The sequence below is a fragment of the Stegostoma tigrinum genome, chromosome 14 (genome assembly GCF_030684315.1).
Source record: "Stegostoma tigrinum isolate sSteTig4 chromosome 14, sSteTig4.hap1, whole genome shotgun sequence".
Taxonomy (NCBI): Eukaryota; Metazoa; Chordata; class Chondrichthyes; order Orectolobiformes; family Stegostomatidae; genus Stegostoma; species Stegostoma tigrinum.
Window position 1 is genome coordinate 9,028,629 of NC_081367.1, and position 21,087 is coordinate 9,049,715.

Here is a 21,087-nt window from a genome sequence, read left to right on the forward strand (position 1 = left end):
GTCAGCCTCATTCGGTCTGGCCTACACACTACAACAGACTGCCAATAATTCCAAACTGCCCTCAACACGGTGCACCAAGTCCCTCAAATCAAGAGCGATTAAGGACCAAGTTTTTTAAAAAATGCAGTTTAAAAAGGAGAATTTTAAGAGGAGTTTAAAATAGCCATTTTGTGTGCAGCAAGCTCCTGAGAAAGATAACGACAGCAAAAAGTGCCAGCATCGTAAGAATCAATGAGAAATTAAAGGTGATAGGGCAATACTCACTCTTCTTAGGGAATAAGATCCCATTGAAGCATGGGAGGCTCTGAATGGGTAATCCATTTAACATTTTATCACTCAATGGATTGCCAAACCTGAACCTATGGCCCAGAAGAAGGCTGCACAGCTAAATATATTCAAGGCTAAGATTGCTAGATTTTTGGACTCTAAAAAGAAAAACAAATTAGGATCTTCAGGCTTAGGTGAGAAATTGAAATGGAGGTCAGTGACGGTGCCCTGAATGGTGGTGTGGGCTCAGGTGACTGAATGGCTTAGCCCCACTCCTGTGAACGTGAGGGACCTTCTCCACTGCAGCGCTCCACAGTATTCCAACTGTGATTCCTCACTTGTCTCTGGAAGGCAATCTGAACACCTCTTCTGCCATGATGACTTTGAGATTTAGGGATCAGCAATGGTGATGACATCAGAGGATGAGGGACTGGGTTGAAACGGAGCTGAATATAAGCACAGAGTGGCAATTCTGTTTTGTTTAAAGACAGGGCCACATGAGAGAAGCAAAGCATTGACTTGTTACCAATTGCCTGCAACTTTGCAAGATTAGGAGCCCCGGATAACCCCGGGAGGGTGATCCTCTCTGATGAGAGGTCTAGGCCCAAAACGTCAGCTTTTGTGCTCCTGAGATGCTGCTTGGCCTGCTGTGTTCATCCAACTCCACACTTTGTTATCTCAGATTCTCCAGCATCTGCAGTTCCCATTATCACTGATACAAGATTAGGAGCCCCATTCCCTTGCCTGCTCCCGTTAGCCTGCAATTTCTCTCTCCAGGTCATTATCCAGTGCCCTTTGGAAAGCCTCCACCAAGTTCTTAGGCAGTGACCATGAGATCCTAACTATTTGCCGGATAAAGATGGCTTGGCCTCATGGCATTGTCACTTCTTTCGCCAAACACTTAATGGCAGGAGCATGTACTGGAATATTCGGCTTTCAACAACACTGGAACTGGCCTCCCGCCAGGTGGGTCAACACCCAGAGATCAATCCAAACAAAAGCATTTGCAAGGGCAAAGAGTGACCCTATTCTCACCCCTCATTATCAACAAACCATCTCTAACTTGTGGCCGGTCCAATTCCTGTACAATCAAATCACGCCAGTACGCCCCCTCTCTCTAACCCAATGGCACCTAGGCCAGCTTCAGCAACCCAATTTGCAACGCTGACATTTAAATAATGATTCCTCGGCATCTCCCCAGCAGTGAAGGGGTTTGAGAAGGGGGGAGAACGTGGGAGGAAGAATAGCGCATGACGGAAAACAGCGGATCTGAGGAAGGGGAGAAAGGAGGTTGGGTCAGGGGAAAATGCTCAGCTATACCTACCTTTGACAGTGGGATCAGTGGGCTGCATAATCATCTAAAAGCAGCATTCAACCTGTTTCAGTTTTATAAACTCACTTGCAGCTCAGTTCACCTGGTGATCGCAAGTCTCTGTCCAGTGCAGTGTTCAAACCCTGTGAACAAAAGCAGGCAATATTTAAAATCAACCATCATTGCTGCACAATAGTTACTACATAATAGTTGCTGCTAATTCTCCTACAACATTAACTCTCAGTACAAATGTCAACAAGAAATGCACGTATAGCTTTTATTAAACAATTCCCAGGCCAGTTCCTGAAATTCCACTAGGACTGTGTTTTCCAAAAGCGCCATCCTACTCTCAACCGCTGCACACACTTTACGGACAGCAAGGTATTCAAGCTCTACACATCCGAGAGCAGACAGCACGTACGCACACAATTCACTCCAGAAAAACATCAGCCATTGTGAGTCAGTGTCACAGAAGGGGTCCTCCAACCAGATGATCAGACAGCTTCTTCCAAACCCCTCCCCACTCTCAGCACAGTGACTGTCGCTGGGACTGGAGGGCTTGAGCTATAGGGAGAGGCTGAGTAGATTGGGACTGATTTCCCTGGAGTGTGAGGGGCTGCGGGGTGACCAGGATTGGTGGTGGCAGGGGAGTCCAAACCTACAGGGCATAAGTTTTCAGCAGGGGGGGTTGAAAAAAATTTCAGAAGGACCGAGGGGTAACTTTTTCACGTAGAGGGTGGTGTGTGTATATGGAATGAACTGCCAGAGGAAGTGGTGGAGACTTTACAATTACAACATTTAAAAAGGCACCTGGATGGGAACATTAAAACGAGGTGTATAGAGGGATATGGGCCAAATGCTGGCAAAATGGGCTCGGTCAGATTGGGATGTCTGGTCTGCACTGACAAATTGAACCTAAATTTCTGTTTCCGTGCTCTATGACTTGAGCAGATTAGCTGCATGGGGGATGCTTCACTGCAGTACTGAACGTTCACTGAGACATTAAAACAGATTAAATGCAAGAGACCCAATGGAACAATGGAAAAACAAATCAGTGGAGTTCACAAGGCACTATGGCCAATATCAAATCTACCGATACCTGAGGGAACAAATCAGTTAAATCAACCGGGCTCATGTAATTCAGGTTAAACCGTGGTTAACAATTTCTACCCCAGCTTTGATTTCAATTGTGACAAGATTCTAACTTACAGCTACGAATGGTAACATGTTTACAGGAACATTTTCGTGAGTACTATCATTCCAGTTTCGATCTGTATGGGTTTATATATGGATTCCAATTAAGTTTGCTGATTGGAGTACGAGTGGAGAACCACACCTCAAGGAATTTTCACGCACATCTACATTTGGCTTGGGCTACCAAAATGGGCCAGACAGTACACAAATTCCAAACCGAGTAGAACAACGCTGCTTCAGAGGCTCCACTGACGTCAACTAGCATGGCAACAAAATGTCCAAACAAGAAACAAGCCAACTTGGCAAGCAAGTCAACAAACGCTTTCTGAATTGTGGTCACTATTCTCAAAATGCTCCTCACAGCCGCATCTACCACTCGCCCAGTTTCATCCCTCTGCCCCCTCTAATTCTTTCACACTTTGCCTATCCCCATTAATGTCAGGGAAATTGAAATATTATTGCCCTATTATTGTTTCATTTTGAAGTATACCAAGAGGCAATTATGAATATCAAACCAGCAGCAATGAAGGAACAGCAATGTTGTTACAAATCAAGAAGGTAATGCAACTTTGTGGGGAGTTTTTAGTTAGGAATTTGTTGCCCTTAGTCAGCGCTTGGAAGGTGACGTCAAAGGATCCTCAGTGAGCTATGCAGCCCATCTTTTAGGCAGTACAAACAACTATCAAGATGTGCTGAAAGTGGGAGGAAGTGAATGTTTATAGTGGTAGATGGGGATGCTGATCAGGCTTTGGTTTACTTTGTCCTGGATGGTGTCAAGCTTCACGAGCATCACTGGAGCTGTGGTCATCACCCTCGTGACTCATACTTTGCAAGTGACGGATGGGCTTTGGGGAGTGAGGAGGGAAGTTACTTGCCATAGAACGGTCAACCTCTGGCATGCTCTTACGGACACACAACTAACCGGAAGAGAAAATCATGGCAGGATGCCGATAACTGTGACAACATTGCATGCCTTGACAATGGTGATATCCAGCACTCTGGATGTTGATGTTACTTATGCAGAGGGATTAATGTTCTCATGTCTAGGTCTTGACGCATGGGAGCTGAAATAATTGGCCCCTAATAACTGCAGCCATCTTCCTTTGTGCTAAATGTGGCTCCAACCACCACAGCTCCCCACAAACCCAACTCCCACCCCCGATTCCCAATGACCAATTTTGCCTGATAGCCTACTTGTTCAAATGCTGCTTTGATGTCGAGGCCAGTCACTAAATATTATAGCAAATGTAGATGGCACAACTTGCCAATGGCTCATTAGCAAACATGGCAGGGGGGAAGAGGCTTTCATGAAGGGGCAGGAGATACAGGTGCAAAGATATCGTGCATTGGATTTTAGCCAGTTAATCCCTCCACATATTCCTGTCTCCCACGCTCGGTGGGATAGGACAAAGTTGCTATCCTCAAAAAGGCAGCAATAGAAAGATTCCCATTTGCACTCCCTCAGAAATTAGGCATATCTCTTCAATCCCAGAAACTGCAAACTCCTCATCTCCACACGGTCACTGTGGAATCCACTCAATTTCATGGGTGGCCAAAGTCTAGGAGTCCGTGATCTGGTTCTGTGCTTTACAATAAACGTGAACATTACTGGTGGGGACACTCAAAACTAAAAGGTTTACACAAACTAAGGCATGCAGCCTCCCACATGCTTGGGCTCTGGGCCGTAAAAGGGGTGGGGGTGGGTACTCAAGGAAGGCAGGACTGCCTATCTACCAAATCAGCCCTGAGCAGGGAGGAACCAACCGTGCTGCTCCAGGAAAGCAGACAGAATAGATAAGGGCACATCAGCTACAAAAAAGGACATTCAGCAGTGCTTGCTCAGATTAAACACAGCTCAACAAACTCTCAGCAGACATGTCCCCATTTACTGACTTCACGCAGGGAAGTTCAGTCACAGCAAACCACTTAAGAGACCAGAAGAACGCTCCCATCCCCATCTCTTTTCACAGATGCTACAGCTCTGAAACTCTCACGCACACTCACCGCTTCAAACAAACAAAATATTAGGAGATCCTGACCAGGAATGGGCGCTAGGCTGCCTGATTTCAGAAATCTATTTCAGCAAACAACTTCAGATCCTCCTGGTGAACTGGGTGCATTTCCCCTGAGCTTAACGTTGGGTTCATCACACAGAAGCAGTGAAAGCCCTGCCGCAAAACTTTTTAAATTCCGTCTTTAATCTTGACTCGGAATCCAGCAAAGAGCAAGTCTCTTTCCCAGGCCTCCCTCCCAGCTCAGTCACATTGGAATCTCTCATTAAAAATAAGTTTCACACATTATTTCCTTCTCATCGATGGGGTTTCTCACATTATTATAACCAACTTAGCAAACAGCTCCAAGGTAACAAAGGCTGATAAAAATGCTCAGATTCAAAACGATGGCTTACGTTCTTCCATACCGGTCAGCCATCTTGAAGCAGCCAACGCTCAAGAATCAGGTTGAAGATTTTTTCCCACAAACATTTCCCTCCAAGCCGCAAAATAAAGGTCACGTTAATCTGCAAGATGAGAAAAATCAACAATTAGGGCCCTGCCTGGCAAAGAAACACTAAAGTATATGTTAATAACTTAAACATGGTCACACAGCTTCTTCAGTATAGTAGCACAAACAATCATACTTCAGTCACAGTCTACACTCACCTACAAATTTGTCTTAACTGTACATGTTAAAATTGATTTGACAGGAGGTTGATTTTGACCCAATAGTGTCATCCCAATAGTGTAACCCAAAACGTTCTCTCTGGACAAAGGCTCAGAAGGGCAGAATTGACCAAATGTTGAAGGTGAAAAGTGGATTCCCTGTGGATTCCATTACATTGCACTAAAATCTTCAATACCCTGGATTACACACAGTTTCACTCAGCATTATATGACGACAACAGATATACACCTTTCTCTCACCCACATCATTCCAAAGGAAATCAGTCAGGGCCTTTCTTGGCGACACACCCCTAGCAGGGAATATCCCAGTTTTAAAAATCAAACTGGAATTAACAGCTCCCACAACTCCGTTTTCCCACCCCCACCCCTCCATCATTATTCCTCCATATTATTCTGGTTTCATCACGGCACTCGCACTATCAGAACGTGCTCTGTAGACAATAATGTGCCAAACCCCTCTTCTCTGGGTGGAAAATCAAATATCACACAATATTTCCCTCAAGCAGCTAGACTTGGTTGCCTTCCCATTTCATCGCAATGGCTTCCACCAACACACAGATATCGTTTTTTTTGGGGGGCGGGGGGGGGGGAAGAGAAGAGAAGGAGAGAGGAGAGACATTATCTGGCCCGTAAGCAGACTGTGTCAAATCACCCACTGCTGGATTGAAAAAGATTAAACCCAGGGAGAGGGAATAATGTAGAGTTGAGGTTAAAATTAGATCAGCTACAAATCTTATTCAATGGGGGAAATAAGGCTTGAAGGGCTGAGCAGCCTATTCTCATTCTATGTTTGTACAGAGACATTGCATTGCACCCCTCTCGCGCCTGAAATACAAATGGTAACCCTCCAGCCAGAAGAGCAAAAGCAACCAGATTGGCCTCCCCAACGTCACCCAATTTCCTCTTCCATGGGCATTACAGTGGGCACAAGAGCAGCAAGGCAAAGCACGCTGTTTGCCAAGTTTGGTACCCATCCCCAATCCTTGAGGGTAGGAGCATACAACCACGAGAGTTTTCACTGGGTCGAGCCCCTATCAAAAATCTACACAAGTCTGAATGGCCCGGCATCCCAGGAGCACCGCACTTAGCACGAGACACAGAGCCCACAAAATGAGACTAGCAATCCAGATTCTCTTTTGTTGACGATGTCTCCTGACCCATCACGCTCCTTCTAAGCTCACTGCACGTCACCATTTGTACGAAGAGATGTATTTTGGTCGGAAGAACAACAGAGACACAATATACAGCCAGGAGTATGACTCTAAAAAGTGGATGGAGGAACAGTGAGATCTGGGATTCATGTACTAAAAAAAGGGGGCAGGGCAGATTGAGAAAGTGGGTAAAAAGCATGCTGGCATATAAAACAGAGAAAACAAATCTTAGGACGTGATGGTGACGTTTTGTAAAGCACTTGCTCAACCTCAACTGGAATACTGTAGTCAATTCTGGGCACCACACCTCAGGAAGATATGAAGGCATTAGAGAGGGTACAAACAAGGAAATAAAAAGCAATGAAATGAGAATTGAACCAGGATTAAAGGACTCCACTTTTGGTGTTTAAACTGGAGAAGTAGGGCCTCTTCTGCTTAGAGGTAGAAAACAGATTTGATAGGGGTTCAAAATCATGAGCAATGTGGACAGAGATGCTAGAGAGAAATTCTAACTCTTCATTAAAGTTCGACAGCCAGGGCACAATGATTTAAAGGTCATTCGCAAAAGCACGAGAAAGGAATACAGGGGAAAACATCATGCTGACCGGAAGGGTTAGGGTATGGAATACTCCGCCAGGGGAGTGTGATTCAGTTGTGGCTTTAAGCTAGATTACTGGAGAAGCAGCTGAAAACCGGAGCAAAAAAAAATTAAAAATTAAAAAACAAACTGCAAGGCTGCAGGCAAAAAGGACAGACATCAGGAGTAATTTAGCTGCTCCTACAGGGAGCCAGCACAGATAGGATGAGTAGAACGATATCCTTCTGTACTGTAACCATTCAAGGATATTATGCATGCACACATCTAGTTGAGGTGTTCCTGTTATTTGGAAGAACGAACAGCCTATTATAATGGTCTTAAAAGAAGGACATCAAGATATCAAGGCAATACTATAAAATGGGTCAGGGTTAAGTAGTAGTGTTGCCAGCAGCCTGTTAGAAACATTCACTCTCTTGCATCAGCAGTCTCAGTCCAGGAAGGTGAACACCAAATCTAGTTTGCAATTTGCTACAGTACTGAAGGAGTGCTGCATTCTGTTGGAAGCAACTTGGGACCCCCTATCCACACCAAAGATTGCAAAGTGTGGGGTTGGATGAACACAGCAGGCCAAGCAGCATGTTAGGAGAACAAAAGCTCGACGTTTTAGGCCTAGAGCCTTCATCAGAAAAGCTTTTGTTATCTTGGATTCTCCAGCATCTGCAGTTCCCATTATCTCTGATCACACCCAAGATTGGTTGGTAGGTAGAGAATCGTAGCAATTTTTTGAGGAGCCGGAGAATTCCAGTGACTTGCTCAACATTAGTGCCTCGACCAACACTAAAGTCAGAGGACCTGACCACTCACTGTGTGTCAATTTGTTGCAGCAGGACCTACATTAATGACAAGGTGTTAAATAGTACATTACCTGCCAGAAAGACCTTTGTGGTGTGCCGAGGTCATGAAAGGGCTTCATTTTACAGTTCTGCCAGGGGTCACTGTTTGAACATGGATCCTATTTTGTTGAACTTCATGCAGTCAGTACATATTGAAAAAAAAAATCACAGCTCCTACCCCTCAACAGTTCGGATTGTAAACCTCGTGTCACCATAGGCCACCAACCAGCCAAGGTTTCCTTAAATAAATGCTTCGATTGTAAATCCCACATAATCCTGTCACACATGATTTGCACTTGACCATCAAAACACAAGAACTAAGAGCAAGAGTAAGGTAAATGAAGCCCCTCAAGCCTGCTCCACCATTCAGTACAATTCTGGCAAATCTCAGCTCAGCCTCAACTCCACTATCCTGCCTGCTCTCCATAACCCTTCTACCCATTACAAACCAAAAACATACATCTATTTCCTCTTTTAATACATTCACTATCCCAGTGCCCATCACACAATCTGTGGAGTGAATGGCACGGATTAACAACCCTTAGAGAAGAAATTCGGCTTTAAATTTGCCATCCTTTAGCCTGAAGCTATGACATCTCATTCCAGATGGGGCAGCGTCGTCTCTTCTCTGCACCTTCTCCCAGCGTCTGGACATCTCATCTACATTGCTACACCATATGAACTCTGAGTGGCATTCAATCAGCAATCCTCCCCTCAACTACTAACACAAAGCCTTTCATAAGCTAAGTGCAAGTGCTGTACTGTTCTATCTAAATCTCTCTTGGCCTCCTTCAAAAACATGTTTAAAAACCCATCTTTTAGTCAACTGTCCATGTCTCTTTCTCTGGATCGGTGCTAATTTGTTTAACTGCATTTCTACAAAAGGCACTACACAAATGTAAGCTGTGATTTGTCAACTCTGGCTATTTTGACCTTTACTAAGTCGGCCCGTGCCAATTAAATTCCAGTTACTGCAGTCTAGTGCCCCACATTTCTAATCCGTGTAAAATACTCAAGTCTTTCACCTGCTCTTTACCACCAGTGCCAACAACCCAGGTCCTTCTAAAGCATTCATGCTTGTTCCAGCTCTTCCTGATGGGAGAGCTGATTCTTTGGTGCCTTTATTAACGAGGATGTGAGAGCAGCAGAAAAACATGACAAGCTTATTCGGGTCATTAGTTTTACACTGGAAGTAGCAGAGAACCGGGAAGACCCCGACTTAGCACCTCAGACATTTACAGAATAGAGGGGGACCATTCGGGCCATCATGTCAACGCTGGTCAACGACCTTTCTACACCGGTCCCTCTCCCTCTCTCAACAAAAACATCTCGACTTGTTCTGTTCTAACCTTGAACCAGAGTTTATTTAAAAGGGCCTTTAACACACCAGATTAAAAGAAACCCAGGGATTATCCTACATGGTGAAGGACACAGGATGAAGAGGGACTGGATAAGCAGTCTCCAGGCAGTGATAACAAGCATGACTTGCTACGGCGATGTTTGCAGGGACGCTCAGGATCCATGCCAGTCAGATTGACCATGACTTCTGGTGCCACAACAGAGAAACAGACTTGCCAGCTTGGGGATTCACCACTACATTACTAACACTCACAATCCCAATTCAGAAAATCCCAGTTATCAATCCCCTTCAGCTCCTCCAGTGTCCCTTTCATAGAAACGAGCACCTTCTCCATATTCATGCCAAAGTCAGCTCTACTACAAACTGGTGTGTTTGGCTGATAATGGGCAATGACAACAAGTGCATTTCCATCATAATTGTGCCTTCACAAGTTGGGTCTTCCTCAGACTGCATTCCAATGACAAGACAGCACCTTGGCTGAAGTTGCCAATGAAGACAATGGCCAGCGCTTCTTGACCTTAGGGTCAGTGTGTGAGAGAGAGACGGAGACTATTCAAAGCCAACAAAACTGGAAATTCACTGACCCCCACACCATCTCTGCCAGCCAAAGGATGTCTAATCTCGTTTCATTGTGGGACAAACCTTGCCTCCACATCAGCTGGTTTCCACTCCAGACGCACGAGCACATCATCCCTCCAGTGCCAAGAAGGTACTGCATCAGAGGGGCCATCTTTTTTAAAGAGGCTGTTGAGGCTCCAAGGAAAGGGCAAGGCCAGCGAAACCTAGTGTCCAGGAGCCATACTCTTCCCCTCAATTGACATTACAGAAACAGATCACATTAGACTCAGAGATAGTAGGAACTGTAGATGCTGGAGAATCTCAGATAACAAGGTGTAGAGCTAGATGAACACAGCAGGCCAAGCAGCAGAGGAGCAGGAAGGTTGACGTTTCGGGCCTAGACCCTTTTTCTGAAGATTCCTTCAATTTCTGAAAAGGGTCCAGACCCAAAACGTCAGCTTTCCTGCTCCTCTGATACTGCTTGTACTGTGTTCATCCAGCTCTTGTTATATTATGTCAGATTCATGCTGTTGTTTTTAGGAGCTTGCTGTGCTTCCTATATTAAAACACCATTTCGCTGGCTAAAAGCAATTTGGGAGAACTCATTTATATAGGTTTTCCCCACAGGTTGACAAAACACCCAGTAACCAAGTCTTACAACTTGACGCTAACACCCTTTAATGCAACCTGCAGCTAAAGCACAGGGCATTAGGCAGCCATTCCCTCTGTTTTCTGCATTCACAGTAGTTTTCCTTCAGCACCATCTCTCTCTCTCTCTCTCCTCCGCTGCCCACCACCCACCCCCAACCCCAAATGCCAGCAGCAAGCACACCTGTAAACAGTTCAACTCTGCTTATTGGCAAAATGCCAGTAGCCGGTTTTGAACAGTTCTACAACAGAAATATTTACACTACACAAACCACTCACTCAGTCTGTCTCTGGTGTACTCAGCACTCCTCAAGCATCAAGTGCTACAACTCCTTTAAGCTGTCAGTTGGGAGCCGGACAAAGAAGAAATGGTAAGATCGTGTCTGCGCACCGTGACACATGATGTCAAAAAACAGTGGCACAACAGACAAGCAGAGGAACCTAAAGGATTGAGCTTTTTTTTTTAAACGCATGGAAATGAGGAAAATAACAGTACTTTAAATAGACAGAGTTTACCACCTAATACTTTTCCACTCTTGAGCTAACTATGGAAGAACCTGCCAATTGCATTAGTTAATTCTCCTAAAATCCATGAACTCAGGAATCATTTTACATTCAATAACTAAATACCAATTTAAAAAAGGAGGGAAGGGAAGAAGCCAGGTCACTACTGCTCTCTAACCTGTGGCAACATTACTGGAATCAATCATCGACTGCGCATTTGGATAATGCGGAACTGGTCTGCAGGAGCATGGAATTGCAGTGAAACAGAGACGGAGGATAAAAACTAGCAATTCCCCGGTCTCCACAGCGCAGGAACTCCATAGACATGGAGTGCGAAGCAATTAACAGGACCAAAAATTTTAATAAAATAGCAAACAGGCCAGGAAACAGCGAGAGTAGAATTTGTCTCATCGCCACAAAACATTTTTGGTCATCTCATAAAGCTCGCCCGAGGAGGAGAGAGCATTTTACGGGAGCTGGGTCAACCCAGGTTCTGACGAGGATCATCCACTGCATATCGCGATTTGCAATTGAAGGAGACAGTTCATTTAACTGTGCAGATAAGTCTCATGCGGAGGGCAGAACGGTGTGCTTTTATAGGTCAGATTGTTAGGAGCTAAAAGCACCTCAGAGGGAGGGGCTGATTTAAAAAAAAAGCCCAAGTACATATTTCCTTGAAATGTTTCCATTTCAAGTCAATGATATCTAACCGTGCTTGCTGTTCAGAATGAAGATTTAACCTTCAGAGTTAAAAAGGACCTTTCCAAACTTTGAGTATTTGGGAGTTTCAAAGAAGATAAACCCACTAAATTAGAAGTACAGGGGTGAGTGTAGGTTTTAACAGAGATTAGCATTTGAGACTGCCTGTCAAGACGTTCCTGAAAGTCAAGCCAGTCAGTTGCTTTCCACTAAAGTGAACAGATGGGAATGTTATCTGTGAAAACCATTAGTCACTGGGCTTACCAGATCGCAGCCTCATCCTTTTTAAGTGCAAAGAGGTCTGGGTCTGGGTTACAGGGGCTTTAAAAGACTGCCCTGTCTGAGTTGATTGCCTATGTACTCCTCCCCTGCAGTAAGGGTGACATTCTGGTAAGGTACAGTACGTGAGCCACAGGAGGAGGAGAAGAGAGATGCATCAACAAGCCAGCCCTGTAATTTAATATTAAAAATGTGAACGCAACACAAAAAAAAAGGACTCACCTGGTCTGCTCAAAGTCAGCTATTTTATTCAATTGACTTCTCCCCACTCATGCTCACCACATTCTAGGTGCCCTGAAACAAAAAGGAAATTTAATCAAAATTCCTCTGCTGCTTTCACTGAATTTTGATTCAATCACTATCATATTCAAGGGCAGAAAAACAGCCCCAAATACAAGCACTCCGTACTGACTGAATGGGAGCGTGCTTTCTTTGGAGTCAGCACAGCGTAGGTTCAAATCACGCTCCAAAGTCTTGAGCACAAAACCTGGGTTACAATTTCAGTACTGAAGGAGTGCAGGATTATAGATGGAGATACTAAGTGGACACCAAACTTGCCTTCGAGTGGGCATAATCCTGGCCCCTCAGACATCACTTAAAAGACAGATGTTCTGGTCAACTGCTGTTCAGTTTGATTGATGCATTCCAAATGGATACACTTCAAACAGTAATTTACCGACATTGCAAAAAGATGCTATATAAATGCACAAGAGATAATGGGAGCTGGAGAATCCAAGATAACAAAAAAGTGTGAAGCTGGCTGAACACAGCAGGCCAAGCAGCATTTCAGGAGCACAAAAGCTGACGTTTCGGGCCTAGACCCTTCATCAGAGAGCTCTCTGAAGGGACTAGGCCCGAAACGTCAGCTTTTGTGCTCCTGAGATGCTGCTTAACCTGTGTTCAGCCAGCTTCACACTTTGTTACATAAATGCATGTCTTTCTTTGAAGCTAAGCGACATATGACAAGTCAGACAAATGGTGCAAAATAGGTACACTGGACAAGGCCAGGCTGTCCTGCCCTTACAGATAATCACTAAGCTGACAGTGAATCATAGGTACCAGCTGGCGGTACACCCTCTTTTCTAAGGTGCATAGAAAATAAAATCAAATCATCAATAACCCAGCAGAAGCTCCCCTTCTGCAGACAACTGTGGGCCCAGGTCAAAATTCCAAATTGATCAAATTAAGCTTCGTGCAATTTACAAATAAAGATATCCTAATTCAAACAGGCTTTTTAAGATTGGCCCCAACCACCACAAATCTATTGGTGAAATATTACTAACAAAATCTAAAATAGTTTATTCACATGCCTCAAACCAACTTGGGTTACAATTGGGTTAGGAGATTGGGCCAGTACAAACCAATTTTACATGCTTGTTTTCCATATTTGGAGGGGAGATGAAAGTGGTGGTGGTGGGGGGGGGGGGGGAAGAAAACATCAAATAAAGGTTGCAACTCATTGCCCGCTCAAGATATGGACTGGCTCAATAATATTGGCCTATGAAATGGCTTGACACAAAGTCGAGATACAATGTACCACCCAGATTTGCAAAGGGAAAATCCAGCTGAAATACATCCAGGACTGAACTGGCCAGAATACCTTATCTGAAGCTATACACACAAAGTTAATTTTCTTTTTGTACAGATAGCATCTTCAGAAATGTTTACTGGGAGGTGTTATTGAATGACAGTGTGAAGCAGCTAAGTTATCAGTAGTGATAGTCAGATGTACCACGGTGAACTCAAACAGGAGCTGCAACTGTGACAGAGAAAGATAGCTGGCGCAACATCAGCAGAGATAAAACAATGAAGGAGCAATTACATTTGTTTCCAGATTAAGGGAATAGGAAAAACAAAACAAATCTTCCACTCCTAGTTCATATCAGGTTACTTCTGGCAGATAGCACTCTGCAACACTACAGAGATCCTGTGTCTCCTTCCAGTCATACAACCTAATGACACACTCACTGAGCATTTCTCATCTGCCACTGAACTAACTGCCAGAATAGGGCCAATCCATTAGAGGTGGTGCAAGGGAAAATTAGGTAGAAAAACTTAAGGTGAAAGTGGCCTTTTTAACTCCCGATTCAGTTGAAATCAGAAGTACTTTCCATAGCCCACAAATATACTGGTGGTGCTTCTGCAATTGTCAGAGTTTGTGCGGGGAAGGAGAGAATCCTATTGTCTTTTCTTGGGACATAACAAAATGAAAACATAAATGATACCATATTAGGAAAAAAAGATAGGGGGAAAACACACCTCAACTCAAAATAGGTTTGATGTTTCTGCAGGGATATACAAGCCATTGAAACCAGCACATTCAGCTATTCAGAGCACCTGGCAGGGTTAAGTACTAAGACCTTCCAAGAAGAACTCTCTGTGCACAGCCTTAACCTTCAGGTTATCACCAGTCACACCAGATGCTTGGTACAAGAGTCATTCTTTGGAAAGTGATAATGATGTGGGCATGCTGTTCTTTCTTTCTCAGTTCTCAGTCCCAAAAAGACCTGACTTTGACGCTGTGACTTCCACCAGGGTAGAGCAAGACACCACATCTCTCACTCATGCAAGGTGGGGACTGAACCCCTTGCTATTGGCTCTAACTTGCTCCGGATGGTCCATCTAGCCTCCCCTCCTCTGAAGAATCAACAGTTGCTGTACCAATGTTTCCCTTCACTTGCATACGGTACCTGGAGCTACAGACAAGGCAGAAACTCAAGTTTCTTTCTATTGCATGGCTGGCCAAGAATCTTGCCCACTCTTACCACCTTGTAAGATTGGAAGACTGATCCTCAACCTGTTTGGACACAGGATGAACACATCTTTCTTGGCCATCAAGGCCTGGAGAAGGTCTTATGCCCAGAGTTCTGGCTCAGAGGTAGGGAAACTATGACTGCATCTCAAAACCTTGCTTCGGGCCCAACATTCGAGGCCAAATATAGCCCTTCACTGTCCTCATTTGCTCAAAGGATTTGATATTATTACATTTATGGCCAGTTATTATTTGGTACCACCTGCACTACAAAAGCCAAGGAAAAAAAAAGGACAAATCTTCAGATTCAAGGGAGCAAGTGTTAACAAAACATTAATCCAATGCAGGACAGAAAAGGCCAGTGTTCACTTTGACAATGACTAGGAAACACATGACTGCCACGATCAAAGATCTTGAGTTGCTCATCACTTTAGTCACTTAGATGAGTAAGCTGAAGTTAACAACTGATCAAGATTATCTTAGTATCTTGGACCAGATTGAAGGTCCAATCTTAAGAGGCCCAACCATTTTCTTGTTATAAACCAAACCAACCCCAGCCCAACATAACAGCGCTCTTACATGTTTAATTGTCCCACATCATTTTGATGACAGAAGGGGGAAAGAAAAAAGTGGAACAGACAAAACTCATCAAGATCAAACGTTTGGCAAGGGCTTTGAATTTTAATGACAAATAAAAATAACAGTTGGTAAGATTCAGATAGCTCATCCTTTAAATCAATGGAATTTTAGTTCTTTCTTTCTCCTCCCTCTAACATCTGCAAGCTTTTAAAACTTAAACTTGCTACCATCTGAACACTACTGCCTGCTCTCACTATCTTCAATCCTGGGTGTAACACACAAAAGTCATTTGCCAGGCACTGAACACCAGCTGTTTCCAGCAACACATACCCTCCCTACATTAGTATCTAGCACTCTCATGTTTAACATAAAATACCCACACTGCTTATTTCCTGCATGCAAACTAAACAACAGAACATGCCAGTTAGAACTGCAGGAGGCAGCTATGAAACAGCTACATCCTGCCAAGAGGAAATCTTATGTCCCAATGCAGTTATCTCTCCACAAAATTCTTTCAAAAGCCACAACAGCCGACAAGGAAGCAAAGTTGGAACCACATTTCAGCGACCACCAACAAACGTGCAAGAAGAGTTGGGGGAGGGGTTGGGAGGATGAGAAGCGAGAGAGAATGGAGAGGGAGAAACATAAGAAGAGAGGGCCAGAAGGTTAAATGATAGACATTGTCTCCTTTCAACCCTATTCAGCTACGAGAACAAAATTTACAAAAACGCCAACCATTTGAGCATGGCCCAACAAATTCCTTGCAACCTCCCAGATTTCAAACTCCACCTACAAACGTTGATCTCTCTTACCAACAGAAGATCAGATCTAGGCAGAACAAGTTTGTTTTGTTTTAAAAAAAAACACACAGGAAGCTGGCTGCAGCTTCACCCAAAGATAAATTTCAACTTACCTCCCTCACCTTCATGCCAGGAAAAAAAATCATTCAACCTGTCAAGATAACCACTCATGGCCTGCATTTGAACCCAGACCACAAACACTGAACAGTCAGTCCAGGCTGACCACTTGAGCAGGGAGAAACACCTAACGGAAAACACTTCCAGAAGGTTTATTCTTTTATTCTTGTAGAACCATCCCTAAAAAAAAGGAGCAGACCTTGCATTTCTGTAGCACCTTTTACATGCTGATGGTTGTCCCAAAGAGTTTTATACTTAAATAAACTTGTGTGTTGTAGGATATGACATCAAGATTCCACAAACATCAACACTCAACAACCACAATGTGCTTGTGGTGATGACTAAGGCTGAATAAAATTGATTGTTCATACTAACCTTGGGACATCATTACTGGAGAACATACTCATTACAAGTGTCTGCTCAACTGGACTGTTAGGCAGAACTGGGCTCATTGATCCTGGACAAGGAGGGAATGATAGAGAACAGAGGATGGAGAGTGTACACGACTTTATTCCAGACCACATCCCAAACAAATCACACCGATAAACATCAGGGCAAAGGCCAGTCCAGGCTCCCACATGAAATAGCGACTCCTCTGCTGTGTGCCACAGGCCACTAATAGGTTTTCACTTCCGATGGGAACCAATGCTAACTTGGAGTGCCAGGGTGAAACTTCAAAGCTAATGAGCGTCTGGCACTGCAGACCCTGGCCCAGCCAAGCAAGACTCCATCTCAACAGAAGACACAGACATCAAGAGGAGTAAAATCAGTGAATACAGTAATATTCAACATTGGACAACATCTACGATCAAATCCCTACATTTGGAGCTAGGGGGAACATCCTATCAGGATCTACGCTGTCTATTCAAGTACCTTATAGGTTTCAGCCAAGATCATCTCATTCTTGAATACTCTAGAGAATACAGGTCAGCAAGGAACCATTACTCATACCAGGAGTAATTCCCTTGGAATCTTACTAATCACTCACATGTTGGTTCTACACTGTATGCAATGCAGCACAATTTTGTAAACAGGACTACGAAGTAAAACAAGATTGCACTAGAATCACGGCCTTCCACTTTAGTGTAGTATCTGTTTCCTGATCCAACCCATTCCTGGTAGGGATGCAGCAGACAGAGGAGTCTGCTGGCATAACTGAAATGTTGTAGGTCAATACCAAGAGCAGCACAGAGGCACAGTGGTTAGCATTTCTGCCTCACAGCACGAGGGACCCGGGTTCAATTCCAGCCTTGGGCAACTGAGCAGAGTTTGCACAGTCGGCATGGGTTCCCTCCAGGTGCTCTGGTTTCATTCAACAGTCCAAAGGCATGCAGGTTAGGTTGACTGGCCATGTTAAGTTACCCTGTAAATGTCCAGAAACATGCAGACTAGGTGGATCAATCACAGTAAACAGAGGGTTACAGGGGTGGAGAAAGAAGGGAGTGAACTTAGTTGGGATGCTCTTCAGAACGTCGGCGCTGAATGACGTCAATCTATGACAGTAGGTGCACAAGCCAGGAGGACCATTGTTAGCTCAATTGGGACTTCATTTCCCATGCCACCCAGACTGGAGTATCTGCATTTGGGAAGAGTGCACTGGAATGCCAACAGAACCCTGGTCACGCGGCTCAGAAACCAATTGCTCAACACAGGCAATTCAGTTGCTAGAGCAAATACTGTATTATCTGTTGTGGGTCAGGTAAGCAATAAAGAATTCTACAACACTATGCAAGGAACAGAGATCATCCTGATCAACAGTCTTCCTCTAAATCACCATGGCCAAAAACAGATAATAGAATTGATCATTTAATTCACCCTGTACAATCAATGACTTGCCAACACCACAAAATGAAATACAGGGCGTGTACAGGCCTGGGATGTTTGGGACAGGTCACAAGGGATTATGCAAACAGACCAGATCCCCATAATGCAGCTTTTTGTCAAGTAGGAACAAGAAGTGAGCGGATCTGGAACAGTAGCAAATTACTTAATGAATATATAGCCAAGCTGCATTCCCACTACTTGGGCATCTTCAGAACAGCAGCAAGCAGACAGAGATGCAGGCATAGACTCATGCTGGGCCCCCCACACAAGCATCAGAGTCATAAGCAGCCTGACCAACATGCTACCCAATGGCTAGACAAGACAATTTGCACTTAAATGCGTGAGACTTCTCCAACAGTGGCAAGCAGGGACCACAAATCACAAAAAGTGATCCATGTTTATCTGAGAAACATACTCATGGCAGGGAATGGATCAGAAACTGGCACAAAGTGGTGGACCCCAAATCATTCCAAATGCCCTACCCTTGGCCAGCATCAACATCCCAGAGTCTAAGCCCTTATGATGGTCACCACCCTCCCCAGACTTGATCAATTACTCAAGCACAATCAGTCAGCCTCCAATCCACCCAGCACTCACTCTCCAGTGGGCGCTGATTTCCCATCACTATAACACTTCCATCTACAGGCCCTGACTTTGCCTGAACCACCACGTCGACTCTATCCCCTTTTCTCCAACTCTGGCTTTCTACACGTCCCCACGCGAACTGCTCCAAGTAGCGGCCATGTAGCCTTCAGCAGTCCTTCCTTCCTTTCTCTGAGACTATACGTGCACTTCTCTTAAAAACAACCCAATCCACCGCGCTTTTCACCAGGCCGCCCAACTTCTCCGTTTAGACTAAGAGCCCAATTCAGTGGCTCGGGCTTAACGAAGGGCAATGGGACTAAACTCCGAAACCTAGTTAGTTTCCTCCCTCGGGAACCACGCGACACAGGACATCCACGTGGGGTGTTATCCTCGGGTGGGGCGCTCCCAACGCTCTGTAATGAACCTCTTGTCTGTTGCAAATAGAAAAGACGAGTTTGAAACTGGCCAAAGCCAGCACATGGACGTTTGAGAGGAAGGGCTGAAACGCGCTGACTGCCACACAAACATGCGGATAAAATAGGTCAAAAGGTAGCACACCTCCCCCCGGAAGAATTTACGGGGAAAATGAGCAGGTTACAAATGAAGAAAGTTGACGATGTAATTCTATTTAAACTGTGCCCAATGTAAAACGAAAGTTCCGTGAAAACGTACCGGCGACCACCAGAAATAAGTTGAAACGTAAAACACGGGGGGGGGGGGGCGGTGTGAAGAGGAGGAGAGACGAAACAGAGACAGAAGAGGAAAAGGCTTCCGAAATAAAAGTACGTTTCTATCGAGTCGGATTCATGTCTGGCGCGCAGATAGCTCATTCCCACTTAATAAAGTCGTTACAATCGGGGCGCTCAGCGAGACGGAGAAAGCGTGGCCCCGGAGGAAAAGAAAGGATAACCCGCGGAAGAAAAATTCAGGGAAGAGATTTTGCAGCAAACTTTGCGCCTAGTACATGCGCCGAAAGGGCAGGGAAAGTGTGTAAGAAAGGCGCGCGTCTGTTGTGATTTGAACAGCACACGGTCAGGTCTGGAGGGAGGGGTGGGATTTGCAAACTACACTCAATGTCCAATTCTAACCTCCCACCCGCCAACGCGATTACTTCCACTTCCCCTTTCGATTTCAGCTTGCCTTCCTTTTTTAATCCCCCCCCCAACCAAGACGCCCCTTTCCCCCCCGCCCCACTCTACCCCATTTTGCCCTCTTCTTGAGTCTTGCTGTTGCACTGTGCCTTTGTTTCTTCTACAGCAGGAGGAGAGGGGTGGGGGTGTTGTGTGGATGGAAAGGGGAGGGAGCGCGGGAGGGGGGAACGATGGAAAGGCCACAAGCCGGAAGAAAGGCCTGCTGCAACTCAACTTAACAAAAGTGGCGCACTTCAGCCAAGCTGCCGGAATAGCAGCGTGCAGAATCTATCCTCTTCTAAATGTGTTTTGTTAGCCGGGGAGTGAGGAGGGTGGTGGGTGGGTAGGGAAGGAACAAACGAGCATTAAAAAAATACATTTATTTTACAAACAAAAAAAAACACAACAGGGGTTACGAGAGGGTGAGGGGGGAAAACACGCACAAACGAATCAAACTCGAACCCCATCTGCACGAATAAATAAAACTGAAATCCACACCCAAAGCACTGAGAGATCGAAGCGAACAATTAGATTTGGGAAGGAAAGAGAAAGAGAGCGAGAGGGTTCCCACGTGTTAGCGCCTCCGCCGCGATCAGCCCGAAACTTACAAAGCGGTGAAGTTACAATGTCCGGACGTTCGAAAATGGAACGCGGGACGGCAACAATGTATCGAGCGTTGGAACCTTAGCGATTGCAACATTCCATCCCCGGCCGGCGCCTCCAACGAAGACCCCAAAAAGGCATACAACCACCAGACCAGGCAAATCAAACAGCGAGGTAGGGTGGGAGACGAGACTTTCCTCGCCGCCCTTTAACACTTCCAATCCGGTTGTCCGCTCTCTCCCACCCCCACCCCTCCCCCTCAAGTAAAAATTTAAAAAAGGTTTGTGTGTTCGTCAATATCCAATTCCAGGTTTCTTTCGATTCTGCAAATTAACATTATCATTCTCTACCTGGTACATTCACCAAAAAAAAGCTTGAAGGCACATGGACAACACACACGGATTGTAGCTGTTAAAAAAAAGGGAGGGAGGGGTAGAAAGCAGTGATGTCACGGGGCTTGCCAATCAGTATGCATTTTTTTTAAAAAAGAGAACCCAGTCGGTTCTTATTTGTAATTTCATGATTCTGGAGATAAGCTTTTCCCGATCCAGGGCACGCGGTGGATTCTGAACTACATGTTCCTCTTCAAAAAAAACACAGCCCTAAAGCTCAA

The 21,087-nt window shown here is 44.9% G+C and overlaps 1 long non-coding RNA gene across 1 annotated transcript; it reads right to left on the minus strand.

Moving 5' to 3' along the window:
• Window positions 1-1,582: 1,582 nt before the first annotated feature.
• On the minus strand, window positions 1,583-20,662 carry LOC125457954 (uncharacterized). Its single transcript, XR_007248713.1, has 4 exons — window positions 20,480-20,662; window positions 12,307-12,378; window positions 5,181-5,291; window positions 1,583-1,722 (listed from the first exon to the last, which is right to left on the minus strand). It is a non-coding gene; the product is annotated as an uncharacterized LOC125457954 (long non-coding RNA).
• Between the last annotated feature and the right edge of the window lie 425 nt (window positions 20,663-21,087).